This window comes from Melospiza georgiana, chromosome 11 (assembly GCF_028018845.1).
Source record: "Melospiza georgiana isolate bMelGeo1 chromosome 11, bMelGeo1.pri, whole genome shotgun sequence".
In the NCBI taxonomy this organism is placed as follows: Eukaryota; Metazoa; Chordata; class Aves; order Passeriformes; family Passerellidae; genus Melospiza; species Melospiza georgiana.
Window position 1 is genome coordinate 10,874,834 of NC_080440.1, and position 20,531 is coordinate 10,895,364.

Here is a 20,531-nt window from a genome sequence, read left to right on the forward strand (position 1 = left end):
ATTCCCTTTGTGTTTAAAGATCTGCTTTGCTCTTGGAGCTCCGTGCACCCTCAGCAGCCAGGTTTTAAAAGCAAGGCCGTCGCTGGAAGTTGTCATTGATACGTGATGCAGAACAAAATCCAGCTCGCTCCAGTGCGGCTAGATTGGCTCAGCAGGGCTGACAATGGATGAACTGGCTCTTATCAGCGGCGGGAGCAGATAGAACACGGGAGCGGCGTGCAGGGAGCAGATAGCAGCTCTGCCAGAGCAGACAGACAGGCTGCTGATAGTGCAGGGAGGGGGCAAGGTATCACTCTTATTCCCTGGCTGGGTTTGAGGCCATTGTTTCAGAGCTGGCACCTTTCTGACCACAGCCACTGCATTAATGGGGGGAAGAACACAAGTGACGGACAACCCGATGGAGCAGTGCTGTGATGAAAGGTCTCCGTGGGGAGCGTTTGTCCAAGTGAGCCACTGCCTCCCCACACGATTTATTCCTTGCTCCAAATGCATTCGTTGGATTTAACGACAAGTTGGTGGCATTTCTGCAATTAATCCTATCAAAGGGAGGTAATTTTACACAGGGCTGGTCCCATATTTCCTAGGCTGTGGTTTTGTTTATGAGGAGAGAGGCTGCCAGCTGTCTCCCAAGTCTGGGCACTAGAGTTCATGGAAAGGAACTGTGGGTTGTTAACCAAGTGTCTTCTCCTGACATCTGAAAGCAGCACAGCTAAAAAATACAACCTCAGATTGTCCTAACAAGCAATCTCCAAACTGTAAATATGCAACAGTGAGAGAAAGTATTTCTTTACCAATGAAACACTTTAATGAGTGGATGGCTCAGCAAATCTTTTATGCAGCTGCTTTCCCTGCTGCAGATACTGAGATTTATGGTAGGAAGGGAGGGGAGTTAACAACCAACCAGGGAACTGCAGTTCCTGTATACTGAGGTTCCACCTCATGTTCCAGTTTGGCTGATCTGATCCTTCTGCAGCTCTCCTTGGATAAACCATTAATGGTCCAATTTGCTGGAGTCTTTGGGACAGGAATGGAAGCAACTCACAGTGCCAGAAATAATGACTTGGCTAAGCAATCCATCCTTCTGATAAGGCTACTGATGACACATACCCAAAGACTTCAGATATGGAGTGCTCTTTGAATAGTGATGAGCTCATTTGGAGAAAGAGAGAATCAATGGAGATTATGTTTTTTTGCAATTCTGAGCTTTTCCATATTCTCCTCCAATGGGAGGTTCCTAAGCTCTTTATCCTTCTGTCCAATTAATGACATTTCCAATGAATACTTAGAACCAAAACCAAAATCACAATAGCTGGTGGAATGAGATCCAAAAGAGACAATCTTCTTTCATGACAGTGGTGGACTAGAAGACAAAAGAATGAGCATTTTCAGAGGATGCTTCCTAAAGATCACAGCCTCCAACAACAAAGCCTGTTTTCTAGAGCAGGATCCTCAGACATGCAATTAAACAGCAATACAAGTAAACAAACAAACTACAAAAAAACCCCAAAAAAATAAACTTTACAAACCAGTACATTCTCAACTGATTCACAAACCCTCTGAGCAGGTCCTTGAGGCACTCTTTCTGTCATGACGAAGTTTTCACTTCCCTTGGACCCAAGTTCCCAGCTGGAGGAGAAAGCTCACACCCTGACTTGGCTTTTGGCAGCAATGCATTCATCTGGAAAATCTGCTGTATCAGAGACAGTGTAGAGCAATTTTTGTTATGACACCACATCTTATTTTGAGCAATTTAATAGTCATAAACCGAGCAGCAGTTATCTTCTGATTTGAAAATAAAATGTCTCTAGAAACTGTGGCTGTTACCACACCTTGGTGTTGCAGGCTGAGCCATTCAGTCTGTTAGTTGTTGGGAAAAGACTTATCTAAGATCATCTCCAAAAGCATTTTCTGATTGATACTTGTTTTCAAAGGCTCTGAAGACAGACCAGCCAGACACAGAGACTTGATGAAAGCTCCTGGAGGAATGTGAAGGTCTTGCTGCTGAGGACACACAGATGAACACATCAGCAGAATACATTAGATGCTATGCACTTTTCTTATTTATCCAAAAAGCTATTTTTGTTTATTAAAACCTAGTTACTAGCTGCATCTTGCCAATAACCTGGAGTGCTTGCTTGGTTAATTTAAGCAAGCAGAGCTTTGACAAAGTAATTTTACCATCCTCGGGGATCTGCCAGCTTATGCCGGTCTTCACTATTTCAGATGAAATTGAGTTAATTTTCACTGAAATTGCTTCTTAGCATACAAACACATTCCCCATCATTGCGAGCTTATGCCTCTGCAGCTCTATTATTCTTTAATTTACACAACCCAGCAGCGAGGGATTAATGCCTGAGACATACAAAAGGCTACAGTGTGGAGAGGAGAAGGCAAGGAGAGAGAGGGAGAGAGTGGAGCTCTGCAGGGAATAGGTAATGGGGTTTCACTTTTACAGTCAAAACATTTAAAGTCCGGCATTAATACGGAGTCAACTCTTGTTGTCCTTTGGCTCTGGAAACACGTCGTCCAAAGTCTCAAGGCAGAAAAGCTCTCAGATGCTCAGTGAAGCCAGAGGTGATGGCAGGTCCCTGCAGGATTGCCAGGCTGAGAGGGCATTCACTGGGCTGTTACAAACGGCTCCACATCACGAGCTGACTGCAGGCAGTCGAGGCAATGTGGAGCAGAACTGCAGGCTTTGCCTTTGCATCTTCCACAACACTCTTCCCTCAAAGAGGAGTTCCCCCTTCCAGCCTCTCCACGCCCTGCCATGAAATTGCTGCTGCCAAGGCTATGGGGATGCCTTCAAATACTCAGAAATTAAAATCACGGATTCTCATAAGCATCCAGACAAAAAATATAACTAGTGCCAAGGCACCTGCAAATGGGTGAAAAAGGGGGATTCCGCTATCTGGCTTTTCCAGAGAGAACTGGCAGAAGTGCCAAGTTCAGCAGTCCTTGTAAAGTCTTTGGTGAGATTTTAAAGTAGCTGCATTTTAAGCTAGTCCCAGATGATGATTGATCAGAATAGCAATTATACTCTTTTTTTATGTTATCACTTCAATTTTGCTTCCTTAATTAAATAGCTAACCATTTCCTCTTTTAATACATATACCTCTGAGATATATGCAGGTTATTGCATACAGTATGGCAGTCCTGTGTCATGTATTGGTGTGCATGTAGCAATGTCATAATGGGATGTTTAAATTCCTTCCCTTCCTTTGAAGGGCTGCCTTTCTTTTCCCTTCCCCAACTACTACCGGTGCCACATCAGCACCCAAGGTCCCACTCCACTGCTCTCACATTGTACATCCATGACACACCAGTTTGCCTTTCAGGGCTCCTCAGGGAGCATTTTACCCTTCTGTCAATGTCACAGATGTTTAGCTCTGAGTCCAGTGGAAGAAATATTGCTCTTTTTCCCCAGTTAGCAGCCAGCACTGCACAGCACTGGCCAACACTTCCTACCACCAACATGATGACACTTGACTCTGCCTAACACTAACGCCTTAAGCTTCCCTTATCTGATAACATTCCCTCCTGAAAATTGTCCTGGTTAACTGTGGATAGGACAGCAGTGGGGAAGGAAGTCCTCAATGTAGCTCACATTGAAGAAAATAAAAGGAAGTCTGGTTCCCTCCAGAAGTAACCTCATCATTTCACAGTGCTAGCACCATCTCTGCTGCACTGCTGGGAAATTCCAGGCTCTGGAGCAAGTCCTGGTTGAATCCAGGTGTAGGTCATGGTAAGAAAGGTTCTGCCCTAAAGACAGACTCATGAGAAACTCCTGTGCAATTAGAGCAAGATCAAAATTGAGAACAAGATGAGTGCCCTTCCCATTTGCAGAAAAGGGAAGAGAGGAAAAAGCAGGAAAATATGAATGGACAAACAGTTCCATGGAGGTGAGTAGCAAATACTGGAAACTGGCACTTTCAGCCACATGCAGTTGGGGGGCAGCAATTATCAGCTGGTGGAAATTCCCTCTGTTGGATCTGCATGACTTTTTCTTGAAAAACAGCCCAAACAGTTTTATTACACCAGTGGTCTAAGGCAGGGTAGCACCAGCAACACACCAACAGTAAGGATGACTGGGACCAGTGGCTCAGGCAGGTGTACATTTTCCTCCCTCTGCCATCCAAGAGCAACTACTGCCATTTTCCCAGCAAAGTTATTTCAGAAATCAACTCCTTTCAGCTCAGCTGAGTTTTAGCTTCATGCATTTTTATACACTCTCTGCAAGAATGAGAAGGATATTTACATTTTTTAATAAGCCTGACAGTTTGAAAGTAATTGGGGATTTATAATGGGTTTGTTTAGGTCTTTTTTCCACTTGAATTCCAACTGCTAGTCTTGGGCCTAACAAGCAATATTATCTCTATGGTGATGAGGGAACCTCAACAGGAGGCCCTGAAGCCAAAGAGGAAAGCACTGGCATGTTTTGTTTTGTCATGTTTTTTTTTATTTTTTCCTTTGAACCTGCATTTTAAAGCAAAAACAGTATAACAAAATTTGAAGCAAGATCAAAATTCCTCCAGCCATCCAGAGCTCATAACTCTGGCTTCTTCTATGGGTTCTCCAAGGACAAGCCAGTGTCTGATCTCCGTTATGGTGGGTTTTTTTATTCTTGGCAAAGATTTGCATTTATTTGCTCTATTATGGCACTAAAATTATCTCAATCGGATTTTTTTGGGGAGAAGTCAGGTGTTTGGTGGTAAGGATGGAATTAACCTGCAAAGCTCAAGGTCTGGAATCAGATTGCTGCAGGTAGATCTCAAGGACTCAGTTCTGCATGTTCCTAAAATGAAAAGACTGTTCAGACTGGAAGAGATAAAGGAGTGAAAGCCAAGAAGGGCTGATCCAGCTGTGATAATGGAGTTTTCTGTGGGGACAGCTATCAAAACCTTGGACTCCTGAGGGTCTCTGGCCTCCTTGACATTGTTGAGACTGCAGTGCTAATGTGTCCAAGACCCCTCTAGACAAGGGCTGCTGACATTTCACAGGTGATAAGCCCTGAGACTAAATTTTAAATCTGGTCCTTGCTTCTTTGTGCCTCAGTTCCACGCCTAGTTAGGAACTGAAGTGTGAACATCCTAGTTAAGAGAAGAAATAAGAAGTCCCTATCTTCTGCAAAAGTAAGGATATAAATGCAACGGAGAAGAGCAGGACTTAGTGTTTAAGTAAGACTTGCTCAACAAAACCCCCAAGAAACAGTCATAATGAGGAAAAAACCCAAGCAGGAGCAGCATTCTTCCCATGCTCAGCAGACATCAGCACATGCCTTCATTTCAGGGAAAGTGAGCACCAAGCAACGGTGCCATGGGACATTCCTGACTTTGTTAAGGACCAGCCTCTGGGTTCAAAGCTCTGTGCCTCAGAGGCACACCAGATAATCCCTTCCTGAACCCCACTGTGCTGTTCTTCCCTCAGAGCAGCTAAAACTGAGCAAAGAATTACTTCCATGAGCAAAGCAGAGCGGAGATGTTGCCACTGCTCTTTCTTGCTCCTCACTGAGTGCTTTGGGCTGGCACCCAGGCAAGGCACAGAGCCAAGGGGCAGCTTCCCCCAGTGGGTCTCTGGCATGGGACTGTGCACTCTTATTTCCTTTAGAGACAAAAAGGACAATGCCTATTCCTAGTGCTAGGAAGCTACAACCCCAGGAGGGGCCTCTCCAGCAGCAGAGAGAGCTGTTATGCCTCTCCTTGCCCTGGCATCTGTGGCAGTGCTGCCCAGTCCCTGCTGTACCTTCCCAGCACATCCATCCTGCATCTGCAGTGATGCTCAGGTCTCTTCTCCATGTGGGAGCAAGGGGGGCTGCAGGCAGGCTGGTGGGACACATGGAGGGAGAAATGGGAGAAGAGTCAAAGTCAGGGAGAGGAGATAAAGAGAGGTGGGATGGGAATGGGAGAAAGGCAGCAGGGATGAGAGGGGAAAGTGGGAAATGAATTGAAATGAGTTAGAAAATTCCAGGCAGATGAGCTTGAGCATTCAGCAGCTGAGATGTGGGGCCTCATTAGTACAGACCGACTGAAGATAGAGACATTAAGGAAGGAAATGTGTGACTCACGGGGGAAAATGGGAAAAACAGCACACACCATAGCAGCTGCTCCGTTTACTTCAATTAAAGAACAGCTCAAAGGGTATGTTCAGGGGAAAGGAGGGGGAAGCAAACAAAGGCACAAACAGCAGGAAAAAAAGCCAACCAGATGAAGCAACTGTGAGGTACTGAGTGAGGTACTTGAACAAGGAGCCAGCATTCCCCACCCTGTCCCTCCAAACTGGTCAAGCTGCCCAGGGAACCTGGAGTCAGGTACAAGGCAGTGAGCACTCACAGAAATACTGTCCAGCTATCAGGTGGGGAAGGGGAAGGCAGTTTCCCTTAGCATAGCTCCATGACACCTGGGGAATGGGCAGCAGGGCCTTGGCTGCACCTGACCCACCAGCCACAGCATCTGAGTGAGGGAGACAGGGAGGACAGCAGCAGTGGGTGTTTAACCACAGCTACAACTCACAGCAGAGCTGTGGTGCCTTAAGGGAAGCAAATTGCACTTGGCTCCAGAGTAGTGGGGAACACTGTGGCAGCCTCTCCTTCATCCGGTGCCACCCCACAGCCATCCCAGCTCACCTGTCCCAGGCTTGCTGGCAGCATCAGCCAGAGCCAGGCAGCCTCTCATGAGTCACCATACCTGACTGGGATAAAAACACTTCTCTGACCTCCTTCTGTGGTGTATGGGCATGCAAAGAGCTCACTGACACTGGTTGTGCTGCTTTTTCAGGGAAAAAAAGAGATTAACATAAATTCCAGCTGGAGACTGTAGTTATCCCAGCCACATTGGTGTGAACATGCTGGCAGTGGGAAAAGAGAAGAATAAGCAAGGTGACACCCATCTCTTCCTTCCTCCAATAAATGTCAACCCTAATTTTTCAGACCTCATGAGCACTGAGAAATGCTATACTAAAAAGATCCTGGATTGCAGAGAATCCTGTTTTCAGCTTCCAGGTGATAAATACTGGAATTGAAGGGAAAACTGGACCCAGGATAAAAAACAAGACACAGAAGAAGGAAGGGACAGAAGAAACTTTCATGCCTCTAGATGTTTTCTCCTTGCACTGTCTGCCAGGACAAAATGTGTTAAGAATTTCTAGGGGAAGAAATTTTTCTTTTTGGAGCCCCCTGACTGCCATAGATCTCTGCTTTCTTTCCCAGTGCCCTCACGTAGGAGGTTTATCACTCTGCTCCAGCTGTGACACCAGCCTGCAAGGGTTAGTTGCTTTGCTTGGTTGACTGAAGCCTCAAATCTGGAGGCTACTGGGTCAATCCTAACTTATGGCCTTCCCAGATGATCAAGACAGACAACTCCACAATGTCAGAAAATGTCTACTTTCATCTTTGGTTGGGGAAAATCTTTGCTCAGACTCTATCCTTCTCTCCTTATCTTCGTGGATGCTTCCCAATTCCCAGATACACCAAATCCATGACCCTTGGCTGACTCATTCCCTGTATGAGCATGGCAGTGGATTTCATGACAAAGTCCCATGGTCTCAGGATAATTACCTGCCCAGAGTCTCAGATGGAGAGCCTAGATACAAGCAAACTCCCAAACTCCTGACATTTATCACTCTAAAAAGCAGCCAGTGGAAAAGCAGCCCCCATCAGATAAGAAATGCCAGTCAAGATTTCAATGTAGCTTGTAAAGGACACATCAGAGTATATCTGCAGGACAAAGTGTGGTGAATGTTAAATCTCCACAGCGTGGGAAGCAGCACAATGGATCACATCTCCATACGTGATAATGGGAAATTCACAATGCTCTCACACAAACTTTAATGCCAAAAAGTTGCCAGAGGAACCACGGAGGACACAAGGGCTTCTTCTTCAAAGCATCTGAGATTGGCAGCATTAAAGGCGTTTGCTTTGAGCTGGCTCTGTGTTAAGCTTCCTCTCTGTCCCTTCATCTCTCCCCAATCAAGCTGTGCCTCAGTCAGCACCCAGTTGTTAAATTCTGGATGGATTAAAGAGCCTGAGAAAGTGCTTTTTTAGGAAAGTGATGTTTATCCATCACTCATCTACGTGAGTGTTAAATTTCAGATCTTCAGCTCCTCTAATGATTGTTACATGGTGGTGCATTCAGAGCCTTTGCTTTGCACAGTAGTGGGGATGTTTGATCTAAAAGCTTCTCTTTGCCCAAGATTAAATCTGAATTTGAATCATCCTTTGGGGTCTAATTGCATAGGATTTTGGTGGCAGTGCAGCAGGGCCACAGAGTATATTGGTAGGAAGAAGAGGACAGGAATTCATCAAATGATGGAGCCCAGGAGATTTCAATAACATTTTGGGCGGAGAAGAAAATGAAATGAAAGACAGGAAAAAAACAGATTTTCTTGTGCAGGAAAAAGGGGAAGGATAATCTCTTTAATTAAATTCCTAGAATTCCTGCAGGCTTCCAACTATTGCCAACTTAGAAGAAGTATTGACCATTTTCAGACCCTCTCTGATGGAACTGTGGGTGGACAGGGTTCAGACTTGACAGTAAGTTCTTCAAAACTGCAAAGTTTTGACACTGCATTAGGCATAATTACACCTGTCAAAGATAACATACTCCTGGAGATTTTCTGTTGCAGAGCTAATGGCAGAGGGACTCTTGCAAAACCTTCCACAATAATTTCTGGATGCCTCAGGCCTTCAGGAACTATCTTGACAGGATGATGACATCTTGCTGTGCAACCGGAGGCTCTGCTTCAACTGCAGGTGGTGTGGGACCAAGAAATTTGAAGCTTCTTTGCTTTCCTTCACCTGGAAAAGTCCACCCTTTGCACTTCAGCATTGCCACCACATACAGAGGCACAGGAAATATGAAGTCAAAAAATGGTGACTTGCCAGTCAGTTCCTCTGGTCTGTCACCTCCACTAAAGGGTAAACACCTCAGCACAGCAAGGAAACACATGATAATACTGAGCTGTGTGGTAAGACAAGCACCTTTTCCTCCCCTTCTCCATCCTAAAATGACTTCATAAAAAGAAAAAGGAGATGCTCCTCCCATCCACCCAAAAAAACCTATCACTTACAGGGCTAAGCACAACACTGATGGTAGCCAAGAAATTCATGCAATAACTGCAATATCCCTCCCTTGTTCGATTTCTTGCAAAGCCAGCAGTGCAAGGATTTATGTGAAGTTTCCCCCAGAAGAGCAGCTTTCCTCCCCACAAAGGAAAGCTCAACCAGAGGAAAAGATCTGTGTTAGAGCAGGACTTGCTACAGCTTTTCCTCAGCTCCTACCCTCTTCTGTCCCAGTGCCTGCCTTGCCCAGGTGGATTTGAAAACTGCCCTAGAGATCCTAGACAAAGAGAGGCAAACCTGGGCATGAGCCAAGGAACACACAAAGGTGTGTCAGCACTGCCTCAGAGCCTGCTAACCACACTCACAGGAGACTTCTGCTTCCTTCCCAGTGGCATTCTTTCACTGCCACACCACCACACCCTTCCAGCTCCGAATCTGCATGCCCTGGGGAGCAGGAAGGTCAGTGCTCAGTGCCAAAGGATGAATGTTGAAATCCTCTTGCAGTTGAGATTGAATTAAGGGAGAAGGGATGGAGCATGCCAAAGGCAGTGAGGCTTAGATAAAAGCTCATTGTCTTCACCAGGAGCTGGGTTTGAATAAGAAGTTCAGGATTTGGCAGACTCTGTGTAAAGCATTGCAGAATGACTGCTATGTGCATGCAGCTAGTTTCACGCATAATATATATAGGAGCATACCATATGTTTAAAGCATCAGACAATCAGGCCAATCTCTGATGATATTATAAAGCTTTCCTTCAGTGTTGCATTTGTTCTAAACAGATGCATTTTTCCTTTTCTCCCTCCTCCCCCTAAGCTTCCCAGCCTGCCAACACTCGTTTACAAGAAAACCAGGTGTCCGTCTTTAAAAAATGAAATAAATCAGTGTACAAAGGAGTCTGTCCAGGAAGAAAGCAAGTGCCCATCTCTTCTATTTTTGTTTCAAACAGGAAATATGTTGATCAACAAACTAACAAATGGACAAACAAGAATCACAACAAGGAAAAGGAAGACATGAAAGCTCACAGGAATTAGGTTCTGAATTCTACAAAGCCAAACGCTAATCATGCCAGTCCCCAAATGTACAGAACAGATGAATTCAAGAACAGAAAGTGCACCAGTGATAGCAGATACGCTCTGGATGAAACATGTCCTGCATCAGTTATGAGAAGGGCTGGATGCTCTTGTCTTTAAAGTGTATGGTTTGATTTTATATTAATTTGTCATCAGCACCGCCGGTCTCAGGGGCTCGTCTCTGCTCATTAAAGGTGCTTTGCGTACGTGGTTGGAAAGGAAGCACCATCAGCTTTGCCTCGTTGCTGCTCTCTGCTGTTGCTGTTACCCTGTAGGGAGCTGCTGGCAGCTGTGCCAGGAGCTCTGCTGGGCTGGCCCGGCCCCAGCGGGTGTGGGAGTCCCGGCAGCAGAGCAGCTCTGACCCTGGGAGACAGCCCAGCACCCCCAGCACAGGGAAGGGATGTGACAAAATCCAAGGCCAACCCACCTTGTGTGAATCATTGCTTGAGCAAGAGCAGCTCTGTCCTCCTGCAGCGCTTGGACAAACGTTGCCTCCATCAGTCCTTGGTGGAACAGCAAAACCACCTTGGGGGAAAAGCCACCAGGCTGAGCAGCAGAGCAGCTGGGAATCCCCCGCAGCTGCTTCCCTGTCCTTCACATGGAGTTCCCTCCACTCATCCCAGCTTTTAAGGCCATGTTTTATATCCTAATTAAACTGAAACAAAAGGAATTGGATAACAGTCTAAAAGATTTGCAAGCTACATCTATTTCATAAAATTACTCCTGTTCCCACTAGTGTAGCTCATCAGGTCCAGCACATGCTCTAATGTGTGGGACTAATAGATTTGTAACACTGATAGCTAATATGAGTCTGTTCCGGTTACATACTTATCATGGGTCCTTGCAGGCTTTCCATCAAAGCTGCTGAATGAAAGCACTTTTTATTAAAGGAAGAGGAAAAAAAAAAACTCTTTGCCCATAAATCTCTCAGCACATTAACCCTCAAAACAATTCACTGAGGCAAGGTCGTATTTCCCTTGCATTAATTTAGATCCTTGGGAAGTTCAGTGAGATGAGAAGACAAGACAAAACACAAAAGGCTTCGTCTTCAGCTGCCATGAATCAGTGTGGCTTCCCATCAGCTGAGAATCCAATCATACATCTAAAGAGAGCCATAGGAAATATGTAATTATTTCTTTAAAGTCTTGGGATCTGGTAGTGATAATCCATATGTTGTATTATTATTTCAAAAGGAAGGTAGATAATGAAAGGACAGATAATATTTGACAGGTGAGAGCAGCTTTAACAGCCCAATAGAGAAAGATTTTTTGATTTCAGCAGCATGGGGTTTGCCCTGTGGTGTTGGGACTCACCAGGTTTAAGAGGAGGGGAAAATACTCGGTTGCTTTGTTTTGTGTCCAGGCAGTATTTCTGTGGGATGAGCCCTGGTGCCAGACACAGGGCTGGAGCAGAACAAGATAAATCAAGTCACAGAAGGGCAGGCTGAAGGGAAGTATGTGATGATGCTCTGCCTCTCAGTAATGTTCCATCCCCTGCTCTGAACAGCAAGGAAAGCTGCCAGCTCTGAGTCCTGTACTCGGTGCTGTCCCTTTGATACCACAGCTCTCTCAGTCATGTTTACACCCTTCAGATATTTTTAGGCCTTTTTTTCCCACATGCAGAACTACACGTTGTCATCTCATAGCCTAGTTTAGTGGTTTGAGCCTTCCCACATAAATCATTTTTCCCAGACATCTGATCATTTAGTGATCAGAAGGCAGAGGGTGGTCTGGTTGCTCTTCTTTTATCTTCCTCACAGGTCCTGTTATCTTGTCACGTCATGGTGGCCAGGTCCAAGAATGTGATTTGTTTCAAGGACAAATCAGAAACAAATAAGGAAGAGCTTTTTCTTTCCCATGGCCCAGCTTGCCTCTGTGGAAGCAGACTGTTTTATTTGCAATAATATACTAGTTCAAATTGATCCCTAGTTTTTCATCCACTGGCATTTCAAGGACCCTCAAGCCCTACCTGGAATTTGTGGACAATAACTTGTCAAAACTGTTAATTGCTGATATAGTTGGAGGGGAAAGGGGCCCCTTGAAAGCAGCTTATGGTTTAGGATAAATTATTTCTAGTAGAAAGAACTTGATTTTAAAAAAATATTTTAACAATAAATCCACTTTTCTCCTCAAGAGAATGTGATTTTAATCTTCTTCACTTTGAAACCCTCCAAATCTTGTCTTTTTGTGAGTTGTTTCAGCTCTTTTGGGTAGCGTTCTTGCACATAAACATATTTGGCTGGTTTACCAGAAAGCAAATATCACATTACAGTAACGGATTTGTGGGCATGATCTGGTCCAACTAGACAGACAGCTAAACACTGTAAAGAGTTCTGTCAAATAATTACTCTCATCAAATTTCATTCTCCATCATGGTCACGTTATCCACATCAAATCCTTGGTTTTTCTGTAAAAATATCTTAGAACATGCCACACAAGCACCATTAAAACAAGCTATGCCAGATCATGAAACAGAAATGCATTCAACCCATTATTCTGTGAAGAAAAAGCTTTTACAGGCCAAATCCAATTACATGCCATGCTTGTAAATTCATTCCAGAAAACCTTTGTGGCCAAAAAGGTCCGTGTTAGCCATTATGGGGTGTTTCTTAGCAAAAAATCTCCTACTGCTGCAACCACTCCTCCCCATACCACCCCTGCAATGATCTCCAGCTAGTGCCAGACCCCAACTGGTTCAGAAACAGTGATATTCAGCAACTTCCAGTAACCTGCAGGAGCAGGTTCCCAGATTACCATCATAAAAATATCAGCTTCTGTTCTGTCAAACAGAAGTTGAATGACTGTGGTGCTCAGATTTGCCATACCAAGGAGGTTTCCATTTTAACACTGAGCTTCTTGGCTTTCTCTCAAGATGTTCCCATGAATCTCACTACTCTGTGGGAACTGTGGAAGGTACAACTGTAAAAGCCATGGTTTTAGGAGGATAGAAAAAGCAGATGCTCTTCCTCCACCTTCATTATTCATCTGCACTGGGAACAGTCGCCACTTGGACCTGAGATTTCAGCCCTGCATTAATGCTTCTCTTACAATATCTACACCTTCAGTTGTGGAAAACAGTGATGCAAGTGCAGCACAGTCTTAAACTGACACTGGTTTCTGTCTGTGAATTCTCCTACACACAGGACATGATAATAAATCATAGACAGAGCTTGCTGATCGATTCTGCCCGAGCAGTATGTTGGTCTCCAGGGCCAACAAACCAGCGCTTAAATTAAGTTTCCTTGCTCAGTGTGCCACGCTGCAACAAAAAAAAAAAGTTGTTGTGCATCCCAGGCAGGTCATTTAGCCTCTTGTGCAAGGAGAATGGCAAAAAGATACACATGTAGGCATTAGGAAATGCTCCCACCTGATGTTCCTAAAGTGAGCTCTCCAACAGCTCAACGTTTCCCCTGTAGTCTTTCTAACAATTAATGGGAAAATAGAGTCCTCTGGGAAAATTGTCACCAGGTAATTAATAAAAAATGAAAGTGAGAGAGCAAGAACTACAGGGATGTTGTAGAAAGCCTGCAAATTGAAAGAGGCTGACTTAGAGTTGTGATGCCTTCCCAGTCTCAAAGGGAACTTAACATGTGCTCCATGTTCCTCAATGGCTCACTCTGACTCTCCACCTCTTCCATTCACACTTTTGAAACAGGAGACATGATGGAAATGTTCAGGCCCTGCCACACTTCTCAATGGCCCAGCATGAACAGACCTGCTCAAACAGATGGGGGATGGCTGTCAAGGACAAATCTCCAGAGTCATCCAGTGATCTATTACCAGGTGATCACTTGCAAATAAAGGTCACTGTTTGTTTTCTACCTGGGGGTTTCAATCTGTTTATCATTTTGATGTGGAGGGTTCATTAAAACTCAGCAAAGGGGTCCTTTCTCTATTAAAGCAGTGATGCAATGTCCCTTTGCTTTAGAATCTCTGAAATGGTTCCCCAAAGAGCAAACACTCAAGCACATTTGTCTCACAGTTCCCAAAGCAGACAAGAGTTTTAAAAACCCTAAGCTTTCAAGGTCAAAACTGATGCTCTGTTGGGATATGGGGTTGAGAAAGCATTGCTGGAAATGTCCATCTCACAGCTCTGTCTCCACCTGCAGTTTGCCAACACTGTGAGTGCCTAAGCTGTCACAGATGCTGGGGAATCCTGAGGGGAAAGAGGATGAAGATGGATGGTCTTATGATTAAACCAGAGGACAGGGATTCAAGGGACCTGGTGTCACTTATAGACCTCCTGTGCTGACTTTGGGCAAGTCAATTAACCTCTCTGTGCTTCTGCTTGCCATGTGTAACATGGAGATAAGAGACCTCCCTACAGCACGGGAGACTTGTGTGGCTGACAGATGCTCTCATCCAACGCCAACAGGAGTCATGAGATTTCATTGACAGGAGAGTGATGGAGTGGAGAAGACCCACTGCCATTTGGGGTTATGTGGCTTTGTGAAAACTCAATAGGTGTCTGTTCTGCTTCCCTTGCCTCCTGCTTCACACCTGTCTGTCTTACAAGGCACAAACTCTCTCCTGACCGAGCACTGGCTCCAACACCAGCTGTGGGAGCCCTCGTGTCTCACAGGATGATCCCACGAGAGGAAATGCACAAGTGGGGATTTTTGGCACTAAAATTTTGGCATTAAAAATGTGATGTGAGTCTTATAAATAGCTATGGAGAGGCCAGCCTTGCCTTACCCCCATGAGTGTGGAAGTGCCTGAGGTGAAATGTTCTGCTTCCCTGGCCTCCTGCCTTTGTGCCCATGGGGCACCCAGATAATTCCCAATGTGGAGAGGACTGTCCTGCCCATCACAGCAATGCAAGAGGCATCACAGCTGGCCCCACCTGTCCTTCTCTCCCACCAGGCTAGAGAAGTTCACTGATATCTCCTTTTTAAGACTTTTACAGCTCTGTAAACAAGGGAACATAATTTGCGATTATGCTTTTTGATTTCTGGTTGTTTTTTTGTTGTTGTTGTTGTTGGGTTTCTTTTAAGACATCAGAAAAGAAAAGCATTCCTGTGATTTCACAGGAAACACTCTATTTCCCCTTCCAATTTCACAAGACAAGTTAAAGCATCTAATCCTGACCCTGGCAAAGCCTGCCTGACCCTTTCCTGCAAGGCTCAGGGGAAGGATTTCTTTCCCTCTCCTGTTGGGTTTGTAAATGGTTTGTTTTGCTTTTTTTTTTTTTTTTCTTCTATTAAAAACCATAGTATTATTAAAAAGGAATTGTTCAATTCCTTTAATTGGCTCAGAAGATAAATTCTTCCCTCAGCCCAGGGGGTCATGGCCATCAGCAGCTATTTATTAGCAGCATTGATTGAGAAGAACAGCCTTTAAATGGAAATAAATTCAATTCTATGGCAAAGAGTATTCCATACAGGCTATTAATATAAGACAAGGAGCTTAACAGTTTTATTTCATATTTTTTTGTTCCCCTCCTCAGCTCACAGCTATCTCCACTATTCCCAGTTACTTCCCATGTTTCCCTCCAACCATCCCTTCCCCATCAGGGGAATTTCCTTACCTGCAGGAGTGAGAGCAGGCACAAGGGTGATAATGAAGATGGAGACTTGAATGAGCTCAGGGAGGCTCCAAATCAGGTCCCTGGGAGCCAGAGGAGGAAGGAGGGGTGATGGGGAGCAAGATGAGACTTCCACATGCATGCACAATAGAAATGAGAGGGGGAGAAGAGCTCTCCTACGCTCTCTGGGGAATTTTTTGTTATACTTTTGCCTTCTCCACTGCTCAAAAACTGTCCTTGCCACCCCCTTGTCTACTCCAGAATACATTCATAGTGCACACCTTCATTTCAGTGTTTAATTGCTTGAGATTGTTACTTGTAGGCTGCTAATTTATTAAAACCATATCTCTCATGTTACTCTGGAGCCCACAAGAATCATTGCCTTCTATTAAAGGCAGTGGTGCATGCCTGCTTGTCTTTTTTTTTCTGGCCACCTCTGTAATTGCAGCCCATTGCTAAGATGTGAAACTCTGCCACACCAGCTCAGCATCCTCCACTGGGAATGTTTGGATGAGGAACAAATGCAGGAGACAAATTCATTCAGGATATAATCAGAAATAACTGTTCTGATGTTCACAGAGGTTGCACCAGGGACACACAGAGCCTCTAAGCTGCTCAGGTCACGTTTCACAGATGGGCCAAAAAGCAAAGCCAGAGACTCCTGACACAGATGGTCACAGTGCAGACCAGACCTTGACAAAATATGATGATGGATCCCTACAGCATCCCATGGAGTCAGCACTGTCCTTGCCCAGAAAGCACAGAAAGATCTTGCCTGGTCATACGGGCCATCTTTTGAGTCACACACATCCCTCAAAGCAGACACAATGCTCCATACACTGTGCCACAAGCACAGATGGGACTCCCACACCAGGAGATAGAGAGGGATACACATAGCACACATAGCTCCATGCACCAAGCGGCTGATACAGGCCAGAAGCTCCCTGCTGCTCCTCAGCCACCACCTCTCCAACAGGTCTGTCCATCCCCAAAAGGCTGCCCAGCTGCCTTCATCATCTCCTGACTCTGCTCTGCCTTTGAAGAGTTTCCTGGCAGCCTCATGCCCACACCTGATTCTACAGAACTGCTCCATAGCCTCTAACATGGAGAAGTAGCATCCTTTACAGCAGTGCCTGAGCCTGGTTTTCAAACTCCTAAAGAAAAGAAATCAACAGACAATTCAGTGGTGGAAAATCACTCTGTAGCTGAGATACTGCTGAGCAGCAGTGGGGGAGTTGTCCATCCCTCTCAGATTGTTTTCTGAAATCCTGTAATCACAAGAGGCAGACACCTCTCAATGTATAAGGAAAGCACCACATCCCTCTTGTGTCATGGCACAGCTCACATTTTAGACACACAGTGTTTCCCTCAAATTTGGGTTCCTCTGATTCCCTTCCTCATCTGGATTTGGCACTTAGCTCCACTGATGTACAGGTGCAAGTTCACACATAAGATTAAACCACTCCCACATGTTGGGATGGGACACTGCATCCAGACCAGCTGGGAGATGCCTTGTGGAGTTTCCAGCCAGCTCTCAGAAGGAGTCAGGAATCTAAATCCTCCCCTGGTCCAAAGGCCACCAATGCTCCACAATGCACCCAAGGAGCCCATGACACTTCACAGTCAGAGAGCATCTGGGACAGGGCTAACAGCACCTGCAGGCAAGTGCAGGCAGAGGCACAGGGAGAGGCACAGGTACCAGCCCTCAATACTCAGCAGCCAGCAATTAGAACAGCAGTTATGCAACATTAAAACAATAACATTTTGTTTATCCCCCAAACAGTTAGCTCATTTTAGCACTCTGCCTCCAAGTGCTGGTAACAACAGGATGCAAGGCAGGTGGCAGCTTTCAATATCCAAAACTGTGGGTGCATCTGTGCTTGTAAAGTGGAGGGGTGCTGCTCTGGACCCCCAGCCCTGGAAATGCTGCGGTTGCAGGTGGTGGTATGAGCTCTAGGGTAGACTGAATATGGGGATTCTCGGGGATATGGAGTGGAGGTAAGCTAAACTAGCTGCTCTGCTGTCTGTGGGCTGGCTTTGACCTACATCCTTTGAAGATCTGGCTCCCTGTTCCTGAAACAGCCTGCCTTATTCCAGGACTGTTTTGCTTTTACCTAAGTATTTTATTTAGTTGATGCCCAAATGTCCCAGGATCTATCTAAGACCTGCAACCAAGACCACACAGCAAAACACAGACTTACAAAGATCAAAAAACCCATTTCATTTAGATTAAACAAAGCTATTATTGTGGTTTAATATAGGAATTGATTATTATAAGTATGCATATTGAGCTTAACAGCTTAGATTTGTATCTGTTTTATCACTGTTAATCTTTGATAAATATGTTTTTAATAATCTCTGGGTATTTATTGAACATAAAACTGTCATATGAAATTGAGAATAAGATTGCTAAAGATACTTATTATACACTTCTTCAAGACAAATTCGTTATTAAAACCCTTTCACTGAGGCTTACTTTTAACCACAACATAACTGATGCAGATGCTGCATAGTTAATCTATAATAAATATATTTGCAATAAACTATTGATATTTAACCTGCAGTAACTGTCTCAATAAATATGATGCATGGAAATGGCTTTTGAACAAGCTGCTCTTTTTTTAGGTCTGCCAGACCCTTGGAGGATGTGGGGTGAGAAGGGGAAAAGCTGTGGCCTTGTGTAAGGCAGTTCACTTATCAGTCCCCACAGCCTTCCCCTACCCTGGTCACTGGACTGGTTGCTGATCCAATCCCCAAATCTCCAGCCCCAGACTCTTACAGGGGTCTGTCATTTGCTCTCAGTCCTGACTCATATTAACATTTGGCCCCAGCCATCCCTTCACTCTGGTGGGCTTTGCCATGCAAAGGCTGTTAACTCAGCTCCTGGTGCCCCCAGATGATGCTCTGTCTGCCCAACAGTTTTGTAAAGTGGATAAGCACCCTCAAGGGATCTGAAATACACAGAACCCGCGCCCCTTGGGCAGTAAAAACACAAGCTCTCTGAGAATATGGATCAACAGAGAAGCTTAAATGAGGAGATTTCAGTTTTGAGCTCAGCCGAGGCCACCAAATGCCTTTGACACATGAACTAGACAGGAGCCTGACTCCAAGCCAGCAGAGGCAAAGGACTTGACCCACAGCGCTGCTGAGACCCCCTGGGATATCTCAGAGATGTGTTTGTCATTCTTTGCATCACTTAATGACTGAGGTTAGTTGCAACAAGTCAACTATAGCAGATACGCACAAAATTTCCCTCCCGGCACTAATCAAATGGGAGAGGAGCAGAGTAATTCCTCCCCTGTCCTCTCCTCTGGGTCTTGCCCCATTTGTTATACGGCCACTCATAAGGCCCTTTAAGACTTCCTGGAGGCCACCTTCTGATTCTCACGTATCAGAGAGAGCCAAAGATCTCAACGTGCAACTTTTAATTGAGCTGTATCATCTGCCACAAACATGAAATTAATGGTCCTACATCATAATCATAAATTCATACATAACCCCATGCACCAGCAAATAACTCTTTGCAGTGATACTACAATGGTAAGCTGATTTGCAAGAAGTGCACGCTTCCCAGGAATCCTAATTAACCAAATTAACACCATCACTTCAAATCATGTCCCAGCAGTAGGACATTTCCGATTGGCCTCGGGCTGGAGCAAAGCAGCCAAATGAAAACCTGACAGCATCTCTGTGAGTCCAGCAGCCTCACCCTCTGCTGGGGGAAATATCTGCTGCCCATCCATGCACACAAGGAAGGGAGCAAAAGCCTCGTGAGCATTTGGAGGCACTGACACAAAACAGAGCACGGCACAGTGACCCTGTGCAGCAGAGGAGCAGCTCTCAGCTCCTCAGGCATTTCCCAAACCTAACCAGCAGCATGAGGAACAACATCCTGCCATGCTGGCTTCTTCCAGGGGGTTGTGACACTGCCAAACTTCCTCAGATAGTGCCAAATTTTGCTTTGGGTGAGTCTGCAATGGGTCTGGGGTAATGGGGCAGGGCTGATAAAAGGAACAGACTCCACAAACCCCAAACCTGTTTCCCTGAACCCACTTGTTCTCACTGGTTTCCCCTTGTGACTTGCCCGAAATATTTAGTGCTCAACACCTTTTTTTCCCCCTTCTGGGTAGTCAGGTTTTTCTATTTCTGCCACAGGAAAAACAAGTCACTATTTTGGGAGCATGTGGGATTCAAGCCTATGACTGTCTCAGCACTCCCTGCATGGAAGAGGAGATCCACAGCCTGTGTGACAGAGGGACTGCCTTGTGCCTCTGTACATATTCAGCCTGGATGTCAGGGAGGCCCAGTCCCACCAGGGTCCTCACACTGGAGCATGGAATGGCCTCAGCTCCCCAGGCACAGGGACAGAGATCCCATCCCTGCTCTGGAGTGATGCTCCAAAAGGATCCCATCCCTGCTCTGGAGTGATGCCCTGAAAGGATCCCACCCCTGCTCTGAAGTGATGCTCCAAAAGCTGGGCTGGGAACCTTGGACCAGGAGGAAAAGGAGGCTCCTACCAGAAGTGGGGCTCGAACCCACGCGGGCATGCACCCATTGGATCTTAAGTCCAACGCCTTCACCACTCGGCCATCCTGGTGGACTTTGGCCTATCCCCTGGCCCACCAGCTCCTCCCTGAGAGCTCACACCTCACCAAGCACTCAGGGTCCCAATCCAGGACAATTCCCAAGCCCAGTGACACCATTCCCTCCTCACTGCTTTCTTTAATGTCTCCAGCAACTGATGGAACATCTCATTAGGAGAGAGCAGGTCCCATGGGCCATGAAGAATGGCACAGTCTCACTGTGCACCCTAGATCCTCATGAAAGAACCACAGTGACTGCTGGTGATGCCAACAGGGACCTTGGAGCAGGAAGGACATCTCTGG

The 20,531-nt window shown here is 45.5% G+C and overlaps 1 non-coding gene across 1 annotated transcript; it reads right to left on the bottom strand.

Annotated features, from left to right (window-relative positions):
• Positions 1-20,159: 20,159 nt before the first annotated feature.
• On the bottom strand, positions 20,160-20,242 carry TRNAL-UAA (transfer RNA leucine (anticodon UAA)). Its single transcript has one exon. It is a non-coding gene; the product is annotated as a tRNA-Leu (tRNA).
• Between the last annotated feature and the right edge of the window lie 289 nt (positions 20,243-20,531).